At 39.8% G+C, this 18,778-nt stretch overlaps 1 long non-coding RNA gene across 1 annotated transcript; it reads right to left on the bottom strand.

Annotated features, from left to right (window-relative positions):
- Positions 1-2,746: 2,746 nt before the first annotated feature.
- Positions 2,747-5,555, bottom strand: LOC137876824 (uncharacterized). Its single transcript, XR_011103465.1, has 4 exons — positions 5,489-5,555; positions 4,490-4,550; positions 3,801-3,872; positions 2,747-2,834 (listed from the first exon to the last, which is right to left on the bottom strand). It is a non-coding gene; the product is annotated as an uncharacterized lncRNA (long non-coding RNA).
- Positions 5,556-18,778: the final 13,223 nt, after the last annotated feature.

Here is an 18,778-nt window from a genome sequence, read left to right as displayed (position 1 = left end):
CTGCAACTTAGGTTTGAGCTGCTTTCTTCCATCATCTAGATTTAAGAGGACAACCTGGATGAACTCAAAGAAGCCACTCAGCTTCGTCGGATAGCTCATATTGAGAGCATAGATCAAGCCAAACAACACCACCAGTGCATCAGTCCAAGATCTGAGAGTCATTACAACCTGATCCTCCAGGATGACTGAGACATGGAGAGGTTGAAAGGGAATCCCTGCAGCCGTGTGCTCTTCAGCCACCACGGCCAACAGCGCCACTGCACCCTCCTGGAATGCTTCGAACTCCTCCTCCTGAAAGAGGGAGTACACATGAGGTCCAGAACATGTGTGTACCAAACACGTCATGATAGGCTAATAAATAAGATACAAACCTTTGATGGTACTCCCGGGAAACATATGAAATTAGTGTGCTAACAAATATTCACAGGTGTAGAATAAAACAGTTTACAATGGTATGGTAGAGGGAAGACACTTGATTGCAGAGGTGGGACAAAGTCATCAAGTCTAAGTCTCAAGTCTTTGTATTCAAGTCCCAAGTCAAGACAGGCAAGACTCAAGTCGAGTCCAAATTCTAAACTTGAGTATTTATTTTACCAAGTCAAAAAACACTCTTCACCAAAATCTAATGTATTATTTGTGGTACACTTAAAAAAAATAAAAATTCTTCCAACATTTTTATTCATCTTTCGGTTTGGAAGAAGGTTGCAAGTCTTTCCTAATTTTGTCGAGTCTAAAGTCATCAACTTTGTATAAATCAGTGGCTCATCAGTGCAAACAAGAGATGATGAGCAATGAAGGCCGAGGGAGAATGAGAAGTTAACGTTACCTTGCAACTCTTGAAGATCACTGATGAGTCTTCTTTTAGGTACAGTGGCAGCCCAGCCAGGGCTGCTGTTCTAGTTGCACTGATGTCATTCTTGTCCTTTTACACAGAGAGAGGTTTTTAACTGAAATATTGAATATATGATTTGACCATTTTATTTCATTGATTTTGTTTGATGCAACATTTAATTGTATTAAATTGACCATTTAATTTGATAGCTGTTTCATCAGTTCAGTCATTATTATTGTAGTTACTTCCACCCTTCAGTAAACATATTAATAGCACCCTTACCTGCTCGTCATATGCCATCAGCAGATCTGCCATCTTTTCACCAAAAGCTCCAGTCTTCCTCTCTTTGTAGAGTTTGAGCAGCTGTGGAGTGTTTTTATCCAGCGCAGCAAAGAAGGAATATTAAAGGCTTTGATTGGTGATCCTATGGAATTCGCCATAGAGCTGTACCAAACACAAAAGCATGAAGAGACATCCCATAATGAGCCTAAATCATGACAAGTCCATATTTTGAATTTATAAAATGGTCTGATTCATGTGATTAGTTTTAAAATTTTGGACAACAATTACATTTTCTAAGCATATCCGTAAAGGGTAAGCAAGTTGCAAGTTTCCCAGAGTAAGATTTGAAGTCATTTATTTTTCACATTAATCATGAGCTGTGTTTCCCTGATGAAATGATCCTGAGGACAATGTCACAATCCATTTTTAAATCAAATCAAGCAATAATCAATGTTGGTTGTGTGTGTGTGGGTGTAAGACATGTCACCTTTGTTTTTTGTGTAGTGTCCCAGTATGTTTTTACTCACTTGAGCTTCAGAGAAGAGGGCAGGCCATCTGTCTTTCAATTCTGCGATGGGAGGTGCTAACGTCACAATCTCTTCACGTCGGAGTGGAAAGGTGCGCTGCATGTGCTGATGGACGAGAACCATGTCTCTGTCAGTTGGCGTCTTCTTGAACTCCTCCAGCATCTCCATCCTTCTGGTCTCCAGGGTGTCCTTGTTCTCACCACGGGGATAGTTAGGGAGGAACTGGACTTCCCCTCTTTTGGGTCGTTTAATGTTGGCCCGGGGTGATGCACCCTCCGGGTTGCTGCTGCTGCACTTTCCTGCATTCACGGCCACATCTTTTATGCCAGCTCTGCTCAGCTTAGTCCTGTAGTTGCCCATCTTGAAGCGAAGGCTGTTCTTCCATGCTTCACATCCTGTTTGGGAACCTCTCTCTGTCAGGCAGGGGTGTTTGTTCACAAGGGCATTTGCAGCCTTGCCTATCTGTTTGCTACTTGGATATGCTTTATGTTTATAAATTTCCGCAGCCATCACATCCAGTATGTTATGTTTTTGATCCCTGGTTAACCTCAAGGTTTTGTCTTCCTTCTCAAACGCAGTTACCCTCTCTTAATGCAAACTCCACCTCGTATGAAAATGTCGGAACAACAAAAACTTCAGGCCATCTACAGAGGCGCTCAGGTGACTCTGTATTATCTGATAATAACACTGTGTCATCTGTGCTGGCTGAACTCAGATCCAATTAAATTATTTTTACTACCTTGACAGTTGCGATAGATGGCAGGTCCTCTATATTAACCAAATTGCATAAGACATTGTCAAATTCAGGGTCTTAAGTTCAGGTCAAGCTTTTTTTTCAGCTCCAATATGAGGGCATTTACAGTCTCAGGGTGACAGAGCAAGTTAAGCTTTTCGGCATTGACTTCATCAAGAATGACCCTTAGCTTGAGGACATCAGGCGTTGCCATTTCTACAACTGTGAATGAGAAGCCTGTAACAAACAAACAAAAAAAATACTGCAAAGGTTAGCGTATGTTTCAGCAGCTACTCTGCCTGCACAGCAACATTAACATCTGGTTCCCCCATATTATTTAATCAGTGGAAAATAGTACTCACTTACTGTAATTGTATTGCTTTGTCCAGGTACTCTGTGCATGCAGATATGACAGGCTGTTGCTGACTGCTGGATGTGGAGCTCTTCGTTTACTCTGAAACTGGAATGAAATGTTTAGGTGTGAGGATTAGTTTGCTTGACACTTTGTAGGCCAACAACGGCATTTGGTCAGTCAGCTGATACAGAGGTTTGACTGTATGGCCCTTTCTTTCGTCAACAACCAGCTCATATGAGCGCAAATGCTCAACATACCAAGTATCAAAGGCTTTCAGTACAAAGAAGATCTCACTGCCAATCAGTAAGATGTTTTTGATCTCCTTAAACTCAGGCAAGGCTGCGCGTACAAACATGCCAGCCACAAAATCCATGCCATCAATGGTTACCCCCTTTGTAGTATATACACTATTGCTGTCTGTGATGCTCAAAATGAGTGCATGTGTATCTGTGGGCAAAGACTGTACAAAGACAAATTCCACTTTTGAAGTCTGGACTGCTGTCTTTAAAAATCTTGGTGATGACATGTAGAATGCCATCCTTTTTTGGTGTCTCTCTGCCATGGTTTTATGAACATTTTTAAAGTTCTGCGCGTGGCGAACAATTTTCTTGAAAACTTTGTGTTTTCCCTCAAACCTCATTGTCCAAAGATGCACCAAAGGTCCAAAACACTTTATGAGGTGAGGGTAGTGCTCGATGAAATGATGCTTCGGCCGTAACAACAAGTTAGGGAAGACCTCCTGAAGAAGCTGCCTGTGATCTGCAATCTTGCAAGCCATGTACTGAATATTATCATCTGTGAAAGTATGTGACACAGCAAGCTCAACTATATCTTTTAACTCCATCATGACCTCCCAAAATCTGTCCCCTTCTGGAACTCTTGAGCCAATAAGAACAGGCAGCAGTCTAAGTAGAGCATGGTTCTCATGCCCATTTCCCCCAATTATTCCTCGATTGGCAAATGTTAGTGAAATTGGGCGGGGGCGGTCAACCTTGTTAAAATGTTGGTAGGGAAAAGACAATATTTCTTTATTTAGATCCTCCAAAGAGAAATATTTCTTTTTCATCATACCTTTCAAACACAGGGCCAGCTCAACAGGAACCACACCTTCAAACAGATCATGCAGTATGTCAGGTGGAAATTCTGTGATCGGGTGGAAATATGACAGATGATCAGAGAGGACACAACTTTTTTTAACACCGTAATCATTTTCACAACCATCATTTTGTATTTCTTGAACAAGGCAATCATGTTGATTTTTTGTTCTCATCTCACAACTACCAGTGGTTGCATCTGATATCTGCATGTCTTCCTTGGAAGTGAGGCAAAACCGACAACAGTATAAACCTCTAAAACTCTCCTTGAAACCAGCTAGCCCATGTGCACCAAGGTTATCGGCCGCAACACAGTAGACTGTACTTTTGAGACACTGACCAAGTGTCTCGATATAGACACCTTGCTCTTCCAGGATCTTTAGGTCGTTCAAGAGTGGTGCAAACACTTTTGCATATCCAAAAATCCATCATCTGTATTGCACAATAGGGCAAGTTGTATACAGTGTAGTGCTGAGCGATACTTCAGTGGCAGGCTAGCCAATGTCCAATAAACTGCACATGTTTTGTAGATTTTCCTTGAGGTTCCAAGAGGGTTTACAACTTCAAAATCATCAATATATAGAATGACAGGTAATTTGAGTCCCTCACTGGAGAGAAGTGGATTTTCTTGACAGTAACAGCCATCTCGAAATGAAGAATACTGACCAGGCTGTAGTGTGGTAGCTTCTTGGACTTTCTCCAATAAATCTGCTTTTTTCAGCAACTCCTGCAGAGATGAGAGAATGGGCACATACATACATGTATGCTGTAAAGACTCAATAAGGTACTCCACAGGCTTAACAAGTGGAAACTTGTTTTCATAATATGACTTCCTCCTCTTAGCAGTTGATAATGGAGCATCAGATGTAATTGATTTGTGCAAAATGTTACTCTCTGAGACTGCCTGGACAATATCACTTACAACTGTGGCAGTAAAAGGGCAGTTATGTTTTTTCAGTACCTTCGTAACAGCTTCTTCTGCAAGAGGTTTTGATAGTGAAAACAACTCATCGACATGCTCAATGATTTCCTGTGTTGCCCTCTCTGATACATGGAGAATAGTTTGCAGTTTCAAAAAGAAGGCTGCCAAATTATGTTGCAATTGGTCAGCTAAACTGTCAGTGCTGCTACCAGCCACTGGGTTGGAATAGTTATCGTTTTCATCTGAAAGAGCTGCATCTTGATCAAGTTCAATGTCAATATCCTGGGAATCATTTGATTCATTTGGCACTACAACGGACGCATCAAAATCAGAGGCATTCTGATGTTCTCTGCATTTGTGAGAGTTATATGTCGAGTAGACATTTGATTTAAATTTGCAGTCCCTAAATGGACATGGAACAGTTTGCTTCATTTTTAAATGTCCCCTTAGATGAAGAAGCATGTCCCTCTCAACAAATGGCTGCTTGAAATCACACAGAGGGCAATGAAATGCCAACTTGTCTGCCACACCATGTGAGTCACTGCCTGTTACCCTTCTCTCACTAACATTAGGTCTGTGCACTCTTGACATGTGTATCTTGAGTGAATTAAAACTGCTAAAAGTGCATATGCAGTTGTAATACAAACATGGTAAGGGAGAAACGGTAGAATACTGGCCATGTTGGAGTCTGTAATGTCTCAGTAAGCAGACTTTGATGGGACTAGAAAAAGCACATGACTTACATTTCCACATGACTTGGGTCCATGAGCTCAGCCACAACTGAAATGAAAATAATCCGTTCAATTTATTAAAGTTAGGCTTAAAAGAAAGAAAAAAAACGTGGCTAACATAAGGCAGTGACGTTAGTTTGGTATAGTTGTGTATTTGCTGTATAAGCAACAAATATGTTGAATGCCTTAAATTAAATCAACCATTTGATATAATTTTTATATTAAAATCTCAATCCCATTGTCTTAACTGCACAAGTGGTGAAAATTGCATGTGAATGAAACAGACTGAATGATATCACCACGTGGAGCCCAGCACAACCATGCTAACGTTAACAATGTTAGGCAGCTAATATGTTGAATGCCTTAAATTAAATCAACCGTTTAATATAACTGTTACATTAAAATTTCAATCCCATTGTCCTAACTGCAGTGGTGAATATTGCATGTGAATGAAACAGAGTGAATGATAGCACCACGTGGAGCCCAGCACGACCATGCTAACGTTAACAATGTTAAGCCTATTCGGTAACGTTAACTTAAGCTAACCGCAGATACTCCTTGCACTCTGGCAATGTAATTTGGATGGAAAATCATGTGCAGACGTCAACAACTCTAACGGGTGAAAATGCAACTTGTTTTGCAGGCAAACTAAACGTTAACGCTTTGAGAGAGTGCACGCTTTCGTTACAGTAATGCTAACGTTAGCTTTTCAAATATTTTGCTAGCAAGCTAATAAAAGAGAGAACAGCCTTACCTTACTTGGTTTAAGGACAGCAAATGCGTTCAAACCACCGAAAATCTGCGCTGTGAGATTCTCTCTTCTCTCTTCACTTTCTTAACTTCAGTCCCAGACAGACAGGTGTGTGGAAAATCCTCTCCTCCCCGCTGAGCTGGGTCAACGTGCCGTGTAACATTACGCCTGGCTAGTTCAACTTCACACAAACAGCAGCATGTGTGTGCGCTGCGTTGATGTGAGCTACATTGCTTGTGCTAAAGCAAAATTTACCCGGTAACATAATTGCTGTAGGTAAAAAAATTAACATAACAGGAGGGTTAAGACAGGTGTCTGACGCGAGATAACTTACGGGTGAAGGTATTGTAAATAGTAACTGATGACTGATTAAGAAACGACAACACATAGGCCCAAAACAAAATAAGCGTTAAATGTTACACCTCACACTTTTATTGTGCTCATTGCTTAGAAATGTATGTGGAAAACACTGAAGAAGGTCAAATACTCCAGACAGAGCATTCTAGCGTCTGTCTGCACAATGGAAAGTACAGTGACACTTCAAAGGTTTAGCTTAAAGCCTATTCATCAAATAATATGTTGCAAGAGTGAAAACAATGTCTGGTTAGCCTCGAGACTGATAAAAACAGGAACCAGAGCTTTCCTGCAGTAGACATAGTTTCGGCCAGCAAGGCTTGACCTTCTGACTGCCGGCGACACTTAGCTGAACCTACGCTACGCTGCACATCATGCACACATACTGATAGCATCAAGGAAGGAGTGGAAATCCGTGAGCCTGGAGGGATGGACATCCCTGTGCTCCAATGAGGCCCTCAGAAAGTCTAAACCAAGAGCCGCCTCCACCATAATGAACCAATCACATCATTTGTCAAAAATATACATAATACCGCTGCGCACTCTGTTTAAGCGCCCTTTTTCTGTTCTTATGTGCAGATTCTAGGTCCGTGCACGTTTAACTGCTGGACTAAATACTCCTGTTATAATTGGATAAATGTAATATTGCTTTTAAGACAATTCAACAAGTCGTGTATTGATTTCTGTCCACAACAAAGGTATCTAAAAAAACCGTTAATTTCGAATGTCTTTTAAGATAGCGTGCAATATAACGTGTGACGTTGGTACACTGAAATAACGTTAGGCTATCTAACCTAGGCTAACGTGCTAATATTAGAAAGTTGGCTGACTGACTCCTCGCAAATCACATCAACCATTATTGCTGGTTACAATAACGGTGTTATCGGATAGTACAGTGTCTATTTCTCGGTAACTTTTGAAAAATCTAAGCGAAAAAATTTACATTTACAGACTCCTGTCTTAACGACAGATCAAGGATCAAGACAGCTATTTAAGTTTTCGAACACAGCCACTGTCTATAAAATCAATTTAGATCAAATGAGTTAATACAACACATTGGAATTGATACACCTAACTTGAAAGTCTACCAGAAGTTGATCAAACTCCAACAGACTGAGTCATTATGGCTGCAGTTCACTTACGAGTTCATGTTAGTGTATCACTCAAGTAACTACAACTTTTTATGCCATTTAAGTTGGGTTAGCTTACTTCTTTTATTAAGATGAGCTGGTAGGTTTTACAGTTAACAATATATAGTTTTACCCCCCTAAACTGCTGCTATAGTAGGTTTCTTAAGGACCACACTTTGCCATGATGTGACACACACACACACACACACACACACACACACACACACACACACACACACACACACACACACACGTGAATAGACTCACAAGGTGAACATAATTTCAGCGTCACGGCTGTAAAAAGCCCATGAAGAAAACGTCTTCACCAATTTGACAACACATGCACAGTGCAGCAAAGCAGAAATGTGCAACAATTACAATAAACAATACCATAAACCTTTTCTGTGTTTTCATCATCTGTATATGGATGTGTTTAAGGATTTTTTTTCCCATCTGTCAAGCAGCCATCAAAATAGAGGTTTTTCCACCTCAGTACCACCTGTCCATTTACCAGACACCCACAGCCATCCCCGATTTTCCCTGCAGTTGTGCCACGGCTCCCTCACATCTCCATCGTGATTCTAACGACCACTGGAAGTAGTTCCAAAGAGGGACATCCTTCTTCAGTAGCCACATTTCAAATAATACTTTGGGTTGTTTTGCTGATTTTTGTTTTGTTTTATAAGCCTATTAAATACACTTTTGCAGCTCATTTAGATATGGTAACAATGCTTTGTGATGCTATGATGTTTTGTATTCAGTTTAATTACAGCACTATCCCATATCTCCCTCCCTTCTGTCCTCTTCCTTTTTTTTCTATTCTCCTCTGTTGCTGCCTGCTTACTGACAAACCAAACAGCTACAAAAAAATAGAGTTATATTATGTTCAGTTTAAGTTTTAAGATCAAGTCAGTTACAAACAAAAATATGAATGTAATAAAATATAAAATAATGAATAAATATAGGGCACCATCCTGGGTTCAAGTCAAAATGTCTGCTGTGAAGCCAATTTGGAAAATGCACCTCAGCTTAATGAATTACATGTCTGAAATGGAAAGTAATATTCATATGTAATCACATCAGTACAAGTCTCAATTACTGTTCATAGTGAAAGTGTACAGAGCTGTATCATTGTCATTCTTTGATTGAAAAATCTCTTGACATAAGAGTCTTGCCCTTTAATAAGTTGTCCTTCACTTGGGAGGAAATCATAATTATGTTCTTGTCTCTTACAAAGGAGACACTTTAAATTGAATCAATATCGCAAGTAAATGTGTGTGTGTGTGTGTGTGTGTGTGTGTGTGTGTGTGTGTGTGTGTGTGTGTGTGCGCACAGAAGGGGATCCTCTTGGGGATTACTTATACAGTTTATTTTTTTGTGGAAGTTATTCAAATCCCATAAGCATCAGAACTCCCCCTGGTCATACTTTATCAACAGTTCTACCACCTCCAGCTAACATTAACATGTGGCCCATGTGAGATTTGACAAAGTCAAATTTCCCTCAGGCCAACTGAGTGCAATCCTCGAGAAGCCACACAGGCACACACACACACACACACACACACACACACACACACACACACACACACACATTTTCTCTTGAGCTATTGACAAAATCTTTCTTATGTAATGTAGAACGACCCTAATAAAACTTGGTGATGCAAGTATTGTATAATTTGAAATAAAGTGATACAAAAAGTATATGTAGAACAAAATTTACACCACTGGCAGTAAAATGCGCGTTACAGACAAACACAATGTGTTTGCCTTTTCAATGCAATTATTTACTCAGTGCAGACGGGAGTGTAACACACAATGTTACTTTCTCCGTCATCTGTTATATCTGGTTTGGATTAGAGTGAAAGCTGTTGATTTATGAAAAACACAGTCATATGCATTGATTTAAAACCTGACCAAAATCAGCTTTCTGAGTAATATCATCACATATAGTTCAAATTTGACATATGGAAACAAAGAGGACAACATGCGAGATCCTCTTGGCTATTATCATATTTTTCAATTGTTTAAAAGAAATGTACATATAAATATTTTTATCACTGAAATAGATAAATAGATAGCCTCAAAACAAATTCATGTTGGGATACACTGTGACCCTGAACAGATAAGCAGGTGTAGAAAATAGTAATTATAGTTCTCACTGAAAAAGGGATCTGCACACATAAATACAGAAAATGACAAATGACCTGCTTTACACTAACTATACAACCTTACATAACACTAAGGCATTGCCTTGTGTCATCATGGTTTGTTTTCTCCTACACTACACTACAGAGCCTACAGTATATCCTTTCATGTAACATCAGAAATGAGTCAGAAGATAATATCAGAGGTGGTTTAAAAATGTATAGAAATATACAAGCAAAGAAAATTGCTAAGACTTCATGCTAAATCAAACATGCCACATAGCTTTTTTAGGGTTTTAATATTAATTGTTGTCATTCGATTGTTATAAAAAATGTTGCATGTTGTGGAAAACAAAGTTCTTTACCAATATTTGATCAAAGGTAAAACCATCAACATGTTATTAATGTAGATTTATTCCACTCAGAAATTAGAGGTGAAGGATAAGTAGAAAGGACAGTGTTATTCATTTAGGTGTGCATCTCCAGGGGCCTGGCTGCTTTACATTGCAAAACTCATTCCTGAGCTGGTAAGATTAATAGGAGTTCTAAGTGTCTTCTAATGTCCCCTGTGGAGTTTTACAGAGTGTTTTTGCTGTATAATTCACTGACGCCTCACTTCTTGCCCTTAAGGGCAAACAGCAGTTTCTCAGGTGCTTTCAGCATACATTGTGGTATAAATAACTTCAATAATTAAATAACAACATGTTAATGTGAAGAGTGACAGTAATAGGTGGACTCTGTCTTCATTGGCTGTGGTTTAACTTGGTGTTTAATCAGAGTTTCAACACACTGCATCAGAACACTACAGTGGGCATGGCCCCTACCATCAGTGTATGAATGGGTGAATGATGATAAATAGTGTGAAAGCTCTTTGAGTGGTCGGAAAAAATAGAAAAGCGCTATACAAGTACATTCTAAAGCTAATGCTGCGTTCACACCAAACGCGGCGCGAAATGAGATCTTTCTCCTGTCATCACTGACGCCCTGCCGTTGTTGAATCAGGAAATACATACTGTAGCCGTCTGTGTTCAACTGGTGAAACGCAATGAAAAAGACACTGCCGCATTTATGCCGAGATGACGTTATTTTGAAGTGTTGTTGGAGCTGCTACAATGTTAGCTTAGCCTAGCACCGATCGATCCAAGCTCCATTGAGGAAACAAGTATTTTAAAAGTGATTTGCTTGTCGTCTTGCAGAGAACTAACTAAACATGAATTCAGACTTTTTACAAATCGGCATCATTATGTAGTTATTTCGGCATCCCTTTCTGTCTGTTTATTTGGGGTTCATACAGCTGTAGTTCACCAGCCGACGTGTGGCTTGTTAGACACAGTGAATACAGCTTGATAAAATCCACGGAGCTCCTCCGGACTATGATATCTGGGACTTCCACAACACGTACTAAGCAGAATAATTTTTTCCATGGTTGATGGCGGACAGTTAAACGGCTTAAAGGGCGATAAGCCGGGGCCCCTCTCCGCCACGCATATGTACATAAACACATATATATATATGTATATATATAACTATACGTATATATATATATACACGTATATATGTATATATATAACTATACGTATATATATATACACGTATATATGTATATATATATATACGTAGATATATATATGTATATATATATACACACACATATATATACATATATATATATATATATATATATATATACACACATATATATATATACATACATGTATATATATATAGATGTATATATATATATATATACATATATATATATATACATATATATATATGTATATATATATATATATATGTGTGTATATATATATATATGTGTATATGCATATATATATATATATATATATATGCATGTGTATATATATATATATATATATATATATATATATATATATATATATATATATATATATATGTGTATATGCATATATATATATATATATATATATATGTGTGTGTATATATATATATATATATATATATATATATATATATATATATATATATATACATATTAGTGCTGGGCAACGATTACAATTGACGGAGTGTAGGAGGGGATCCAGTTCGGGGATGTCACCCGGGGGGGGGAGAAGGGAGAAATGCCACACAAACACAGGTATTCACCGCTCGCTGCCCGGTTGTTGTGTTAAAAATGTTTGCTTAATAATAGAAAAAAAAAATGCGTTAATGCGCGATACAATAATTGTCGCCGTTAATTAATGAATGCGTTAACTTGCCCAGCCCTATTATATATACATAACACCAAACGTTAACGGTAACGCACCATGAGGCTGAACTTCAGTAGCTACCTCTTCCTGCATGGGTGTCCTCCTGGTAATCAGGTTTATCCCCCCCCCTCAAAAAATACAATTGTACTACATGACAGTGACTATAAAGAAGAAGTACTGGTATCTGTTTAAGTTGAAGTGATTTTAACAACAACCTGAAGTTGAACAATAAAATGATTCCAAATGAAGAAATTCCAAAGGGTATTTTAGGTTAATGACAGAAGCTGGTTCTGTAATAAATAGTGATTTTCTACAGTAAAAAACATGTGATCTTCATCACTGACGGGTTTATGGATATTTTTAATATTAGCATTATTTACCAGTAATACAATTTAATCATTAACAGAGAGTCTGTATTTATTGATATTCTGATCGTGAAATAATTATTTGATAACACAGAATATGTGTCTATTGAACACTGGAAAGTATTTATTAGGCAAAATGTTTTGTGTCTCTCAGGAATTATGAGCTATCGAGCCAATTTGTTATACTCGACCCCCATATCAGACGGCTATTTTTGCCACAACTGCCTTGGGTGCCAAATTTCAAGAGCTTACCAGTATCCCAAGCACCTTGTTTTCACGAAGAAAGACAGACGATAATTAAAGCTGCAAGCAGCATTGATTGGGCACTCGCATATTCACGCACGTCAAGGGTTCTGGCAGGACTGTGGTTGATGCAGCCATGCATTTCTGTGACCATCATACACTGCGTGCACGAGTTAAACGGTATTTCCTGTGTCGACCAATGGCATAACCAGGTAATTTTGACAGGTCTTAACCTTGAATGTTTTGAGTGTACCTCCGAATCCAATCATAACTGTCACCCTGTAAAAATCGACAAAAAACTGAATGTGTGAGAATGCGCTTCAGTGTTAGTAACATAACAGACTTTCAAAGCAAATGCAGATCTCAAAACCGACTGTTTGTTTGTACAGGTGTCTCTGACAATCACTCCTGAGTGACTCAAAGCTGGACGAGTCGAGGAGAAATAGGAGAATGTATAGTTCCATGTGGAAAAATAAACATATTTTTGTAAAGAATTAAGTTTAAGCCAAAAGGTGAGCCAATGTAGAATAATCTATCATATAAATTAGGCTGGCTGCAGTTTGATTTTATTAAACAAACTTCCCGTTGCAAGAAATTACTTTACATTACGGCCTGCCTCCAAAACGAACAAAACCAATTAAATTTACTATTAATGAAAATTCCAAGTACAAGTGCGATTTGGAAACATTTTTTATCCAATTTCTGGTATTACAATTTCCGAATTGTAATACCAATCGTCTTGTTACAGGATCAATCGCGATTAATTGCAGAAATTCAGGTATTATCCAAGGTGCGTTTAATTGAATGAATGAAATGTCACGCGACACACAAATATAGGCTGTAATATAGGTTGTGAATTTTAATTAGAACCTAATATTTACTAGAGTAGTAACTCTGCTTCAACTGTTGTATTCTGACACTTTGTGGTATATTTTATATACCTGTCTGTATTGCTAGACTGTGTAACGCCACCTTGCTAGCAAGAAATTAGCAGTGGTGGAAATACGTAGCCTAGCTAACGGTGAGGCTAACCGCTGTTGAGGTAACAAGTTACTTCTACGCTACTTTGCTTTGGTAACGTTACTTCTCCGACATTCAGTGTAAAGTAATGTTTGTTTTACCGTTTACGTGACTGCTACTAAGATTATACATGCAAAACATTGACATTAACACTTGGCTAACACTCACTGGTTGTTTTTTAAAATTGTGACCCGCAAGTTTAGGTCCCACCAGGGTAGGTCCCGGGTCGACAACCACACCCTCTGACCCACCTGGTAGATGGGGGCTGAAGTGCGGTGTTGGTTAGCCGCTGTTGCATAGTGGTCGGTTGCTTTGAGCCCAGAGTGGACCGAAGCATGTGGCGGCGGCTGTGCCACGATGGTCTGGGTTGTGGCTGATTAGGTGAGTGAGAGATGGAGTGACAGGAGAGAAGTGGCAGAGCTGTGACAGAGGGTGGATGAAGGAAGGGGAGGTGGGGGTGGAGGGAGGGTGGAGAGGTGAAGGGGGGAGGAAGATGTTGCTACTGATTTCCAGCCTCGTCCACCTTTCTGTCACGGTCTCAAGTCTTCGTCGTATGCATCCAGTTGAAGAACCTTGTCTCCTTCTCCTCCTTCACTTTCTTTTTCATCTCAGCTTGTCCTCCTTGTCTTTCTTCCTCATCTCAGCTTTGTCCTCCTTGTCTTTCTTCTTCATCTTCTTCTGCATTTTCCTTCCGTCAGTCTGTTTGTCCATCCTTTTGAAGAAGATTCCTCTCCTCTTCTTCTTCTTTAATGTCGGACAGATGTCCTGCAGGATCTTGTTATCCTCTTTCAACTGTTCGATGATTGTCTCCTGGCTCTGTTGGGTCTCTGCCAACAGTTCAGTCTTAGCCAGCTCCTTGATCAATAGATCGTCCAGACCTTTGTTGACTGATTGTAAATCGGTTATTTTGGATTCCCAGATCTGGTCTCTCAGGTCCAGGACTTGGTTGTTCTTTTCCACCAGTGTCGTAGACTTCCTTCCAGGCCTCATCGTTTTGGACGAGGTCAGCTTCTTTGGTGATGAGCATATTTTGAGACTCTTTAAGCTTCTGTGAGAGACTCTCGTTCTTCTCGCCGAGATCAAGTAGTTGGTGGTTTTGCTCAGAGAGTTTTTCCTCATATTGTGTAAACATCCTGTTGTACTTGCTGATCTCTGTCCCCTGAAGACCTTTCGGTTTCTTTATTCGCTCATCAGCGACCTCTAGACTCCTCTGTAGACGGCTTGTTTTTACCTCACCGTCGTGCACCGTGCGACAGAAACTCCACTTTTAAATCTCAGACTTCTTTTTGAATGCCTCCAGGTCTCTTAGCTGCTTTTTCAGACGGTCGATCTCGTCGTCCAGAGGATTCCCTTTTGGAGGAGGTCCTGGACGGCCCTGAGGAGTGCCAGCCCTGTTTCTCTGGTCGTTTCTTCTGTCCACGGCACTGTGTGTAGCAGACTGTAGTGGTGAGGAGACGACTTTGGTGTCTGTTGTAGACTCTGAAGTCTTTAAAAATACTTTGGTGTCTGTTGTAGACTGCTGGTCTGTTGTAGGCTCTGCTGTCTGTTTTAGACTGCTGGCGTTTTTAGTGTTGCAAACAGTGAATCTGCGTTCGACATTTTTCCGAATATCCATGGCACTGTCTGTTGTAGACTGGAGTCTTTACAAAGACTGTTGGTGTCTGTTGTAGACTGGAGTCTCTAAAAGACTGTTGGTGTCTGTTGTAGACTGGAGTCTTTAAAAGACTGTTGGTGTCTGTTGTAGACTGGAGCCTTTAAAAAGACTGTTGGTGTCTGTTGTAGACTAGAGTCGTTAAAAGACTTTTGGTGTCTGTTGAAGACGAGTCTCTAAAAAGACTGTTGGTGTCTGTTGTAGACTGGAGTCTTTAAAAAGACTGTTGGTGTCTGTTGTAGACTGGAGTCTTTAAAAGACTGTTGGTGTCTGTTGAAGACTGGAGTCTTTAAAAGACTGTTGTGTGTTGTAGACTGGTTTTCTGGTAGATGGTCTCTGAAGTAATCCGACTGGTCTCAACACTGGTTTTTATAGCTCTGAAGAAATGTCTTTTTGATCGGACCTTATATAGCGTTGTCTGAAAAAAGAGGGAGAAAATAGTCACACATGTTTCAAAAAAATCCGACATCTTGAAGAGATTACAGTGGTATTTTTACTTTATAACTCACTGTCCAACTTCGGTCCCACGTAGTTAGACTTTCCGTCCACAAGATGTCCAACCGCCGCGCTCTGCATCGCTTTCAGCCCCAACTCAGATGCTAAAACCCCGTACATGACAGCAACACGCATGCGCACCATCGTTACGTGGTTTCCATGAAGAACAATAAGGCTCCACTCAGAAATGCTTGTTAAACCGTTTTGAAATTACTTATTAGGGCAACGATAGGGAGGAGTTTGCTGGCCAGGCACGTTTTTGTTAGTTGCATATGATAAAGCTTTGTTTTTGAGTCAGGTTAATTTGAAAACATTCATGAGATCAACAATTGCTAGTGGGCTTTTTTTTCAGTGTGGTAGCCAGTTTATGTTTGCAAATTGATTTCATTCAGCTGTAAAAATAGCTTTGATCTGTGAAAATGTCCTCCATTTGTGATTTTATCCTATAATAATGCACCACTAAGCACGTATAAAAAAAGTAAAATAATTGTTTGTTTTTTTATGAGAAGAGATTAATTTATGGCACGTTGTGTCTAAGGACATAAGTACAAGAATGTTGAGAACACGACATGCAAGGTATTTAATGTAAATTTTATTTTATTCTGGCTGAAATTGTCTTGCTCTACAAGAAAACAAACAGGGGAGGCAAGGAGTCAATCAATCAGGCGTAGTCTGTACACGCCCTAAACCCTCCAAAAGGTCTAAACAACCCAAATAAAAGTGAAACGTGTTTATTTGTATGACAACTTTTAAACACAAAGTAATTCAAAATGTATTACAACATAATTTGAAACACAATGAGAAATATAAATCATTATGCACCTTATTAAAAAGGTTCTCTATACGATATTCAGAGCATTAATATAGCAACAAACAACTATTGTCAGTAATGGCTACCTGAGCAGAGAATGAAGTTGTTCTCCCTCTGTGTGCAGCGTGTGCCTTTTAGTGCATGTTACGGAGATCACAGCTGATAACGCGGCATAGCCCCCACCCTCTCGTTTCCCCACAAATTCTTGAATACAAGCTTTTGAGGAGTAGTATTTCCCCTTGCACTGGTAAGAAAAATGACTTAAAACGTCAAATTGCCTCAGAAAATCATAGCTGTCACATACTGGCAGCAGTTATCACACCTTAATCCCAGATTAAGTTTTGAGGCAAAGTTACTCAGAGATACATTTTAGCAGCACCATCATTTGGTATGCATCCATCAGTATTTAACTGTGACTTTCAGTTCCACAACTGCACAATGTATCTAGTGAAATGACAGAACGGATTGCGTTAGACAAAAATCATTATTAATACATCATTATGCATCCGCTCCAGTGTGTCTCACTTCTTCCTTTTTTTAAATCTACTTTGCTTTCTTATCTAGATTTTTATTCTTAAGAAGAAACACTTGCAAAAGCAGAATATTGGTGGAATGTGTGAGAAAGAGCTACCTCTGCGTAATTTATACTCAACGTAGTGAAGCCGTGCGCACCACAAAATGCCGTAATCACGGCCTGCACGTTGTGCACAAAGGGTCCGCAAGTGGTCGCGGAGCTTAGTTGTGCACCTCTGAATTTTTGTAACTTGGCGCGTGATCACGTGACTATCACAAATAGTTCACTATTAAAAGCACTTCTTAAATTGGCCTTCCCTAGACATGTGTTTTAGATGCTTTAGAAACAGGAGGTCTTAAAAATCTGCATTTGAGTACTTATTTTGCAGACAAATTAAATAGTTTGTAGGATATTCAACCTTAGTTTCTTTATAATACACTTAATACTTGACTTGTTTCTTTACAGGACTTGTACCAAGGCAATAAAGTAGATCATGAATATGAGATACGAGTTTACAGATAAATACTATCCCTCCTCAGTGGAGGTTGGTTTACGGCTTTTTTCAGTTACACTCTTTGTCTTTTTGATTTTTCACACCTCATTTCGTTCGTACGCCCTCTGGCGTTTCGGAGAACAATGCAACGAACAGCACATTGAGCATAAACGCCTCTGTGCATGCTTGGAGAATGCGTCCCATCTGCGGAGACTCGCACTGCCAAGCGTGAGTATAACAAAGCTTCAGGCTAATCTAGACAATGATACTCGTGCTTGCTTTGAGATCGTTTGGAGAACCCAACTCCCACTAACACTGCTCTGGATGAAATAATTGTTCCAGTAGATTGTCTTCCATATGTAAGCTGCTCATACTGTATGACCAGACCTTTTGGGGCCAAAAGACATTAAGCCAAATCTGTTCTGTGTTCACTCAAAGCGGCTGTCAATGGACAAACTATCAAGCTTCTCTATTTATTCTAAAGGTGTTCGTTTTCCCTTAAATGTTCTGATGATGCAGCCTCTGTCAGGATCCCTGTCTGACCTGTTTGTGTGTTAACTTCTGTTTCCACTGATCTCCTCTCCTCATGTGTTCTGTCATTCCCCTGTTTGTTATTGTGTGCCATGTGCTCTGTGATTTTCCTCTGCCTCCAGACACCTCCCATGGCCACACCCCTGATTAGTGCACAGCTGGGGACACTCCAGCCAATCACCTCTTGCAGGCTGACACACCAGATCCTTATCCCACTAATCATCCTCCTGGCACTATACCAACCCTGGTCCTGCAGTCTGTACCGTCTACCACCGGCTTCCAACCCCGTGCCCGGCTTCCATCCCTGTGCCTACTAGTTTGCCTGCTTCCGGTGTCGGTCCACGGGGAACCACACCGTCAATCCTGCCTTCTGTCCAGAGTAAATAAAGTCTATTCTGTACCTGGATCCTGTCTTGTGGTCTTGCTATTGGGTCCTGTCCAGAACTCCCTTGACAGTCTCTGACTGTGGTAAGACTATACAGGCCTTTTCGTCATTATCATGTGATCACTGTTTTTTTATAATGTTTTGTTTCTGGTATGAATGGCTTATAGGACAAGCTTTTGTATAC

This window comes from Cebidichthys violaceus, unplaced genomic scaffold, assembly GCF_023349555.1.
Source record: "Cebidichthys violaceus isolate CVI_PGR_0920_01 unplaced genomic scaffold, fCebVio1.0.p SCAF_20, whole genome shotgun sequence".
Taxonomy (NCBI): Eukaryota; Metazoa; Chordata; class Actinopteri; order Perciformes; family Stichaeidae; genus Cebidichthys; species Cebidichthys violaceus.
This window is presented reverse-complemented; position numbering and strand designations above follow the sequence as displayed.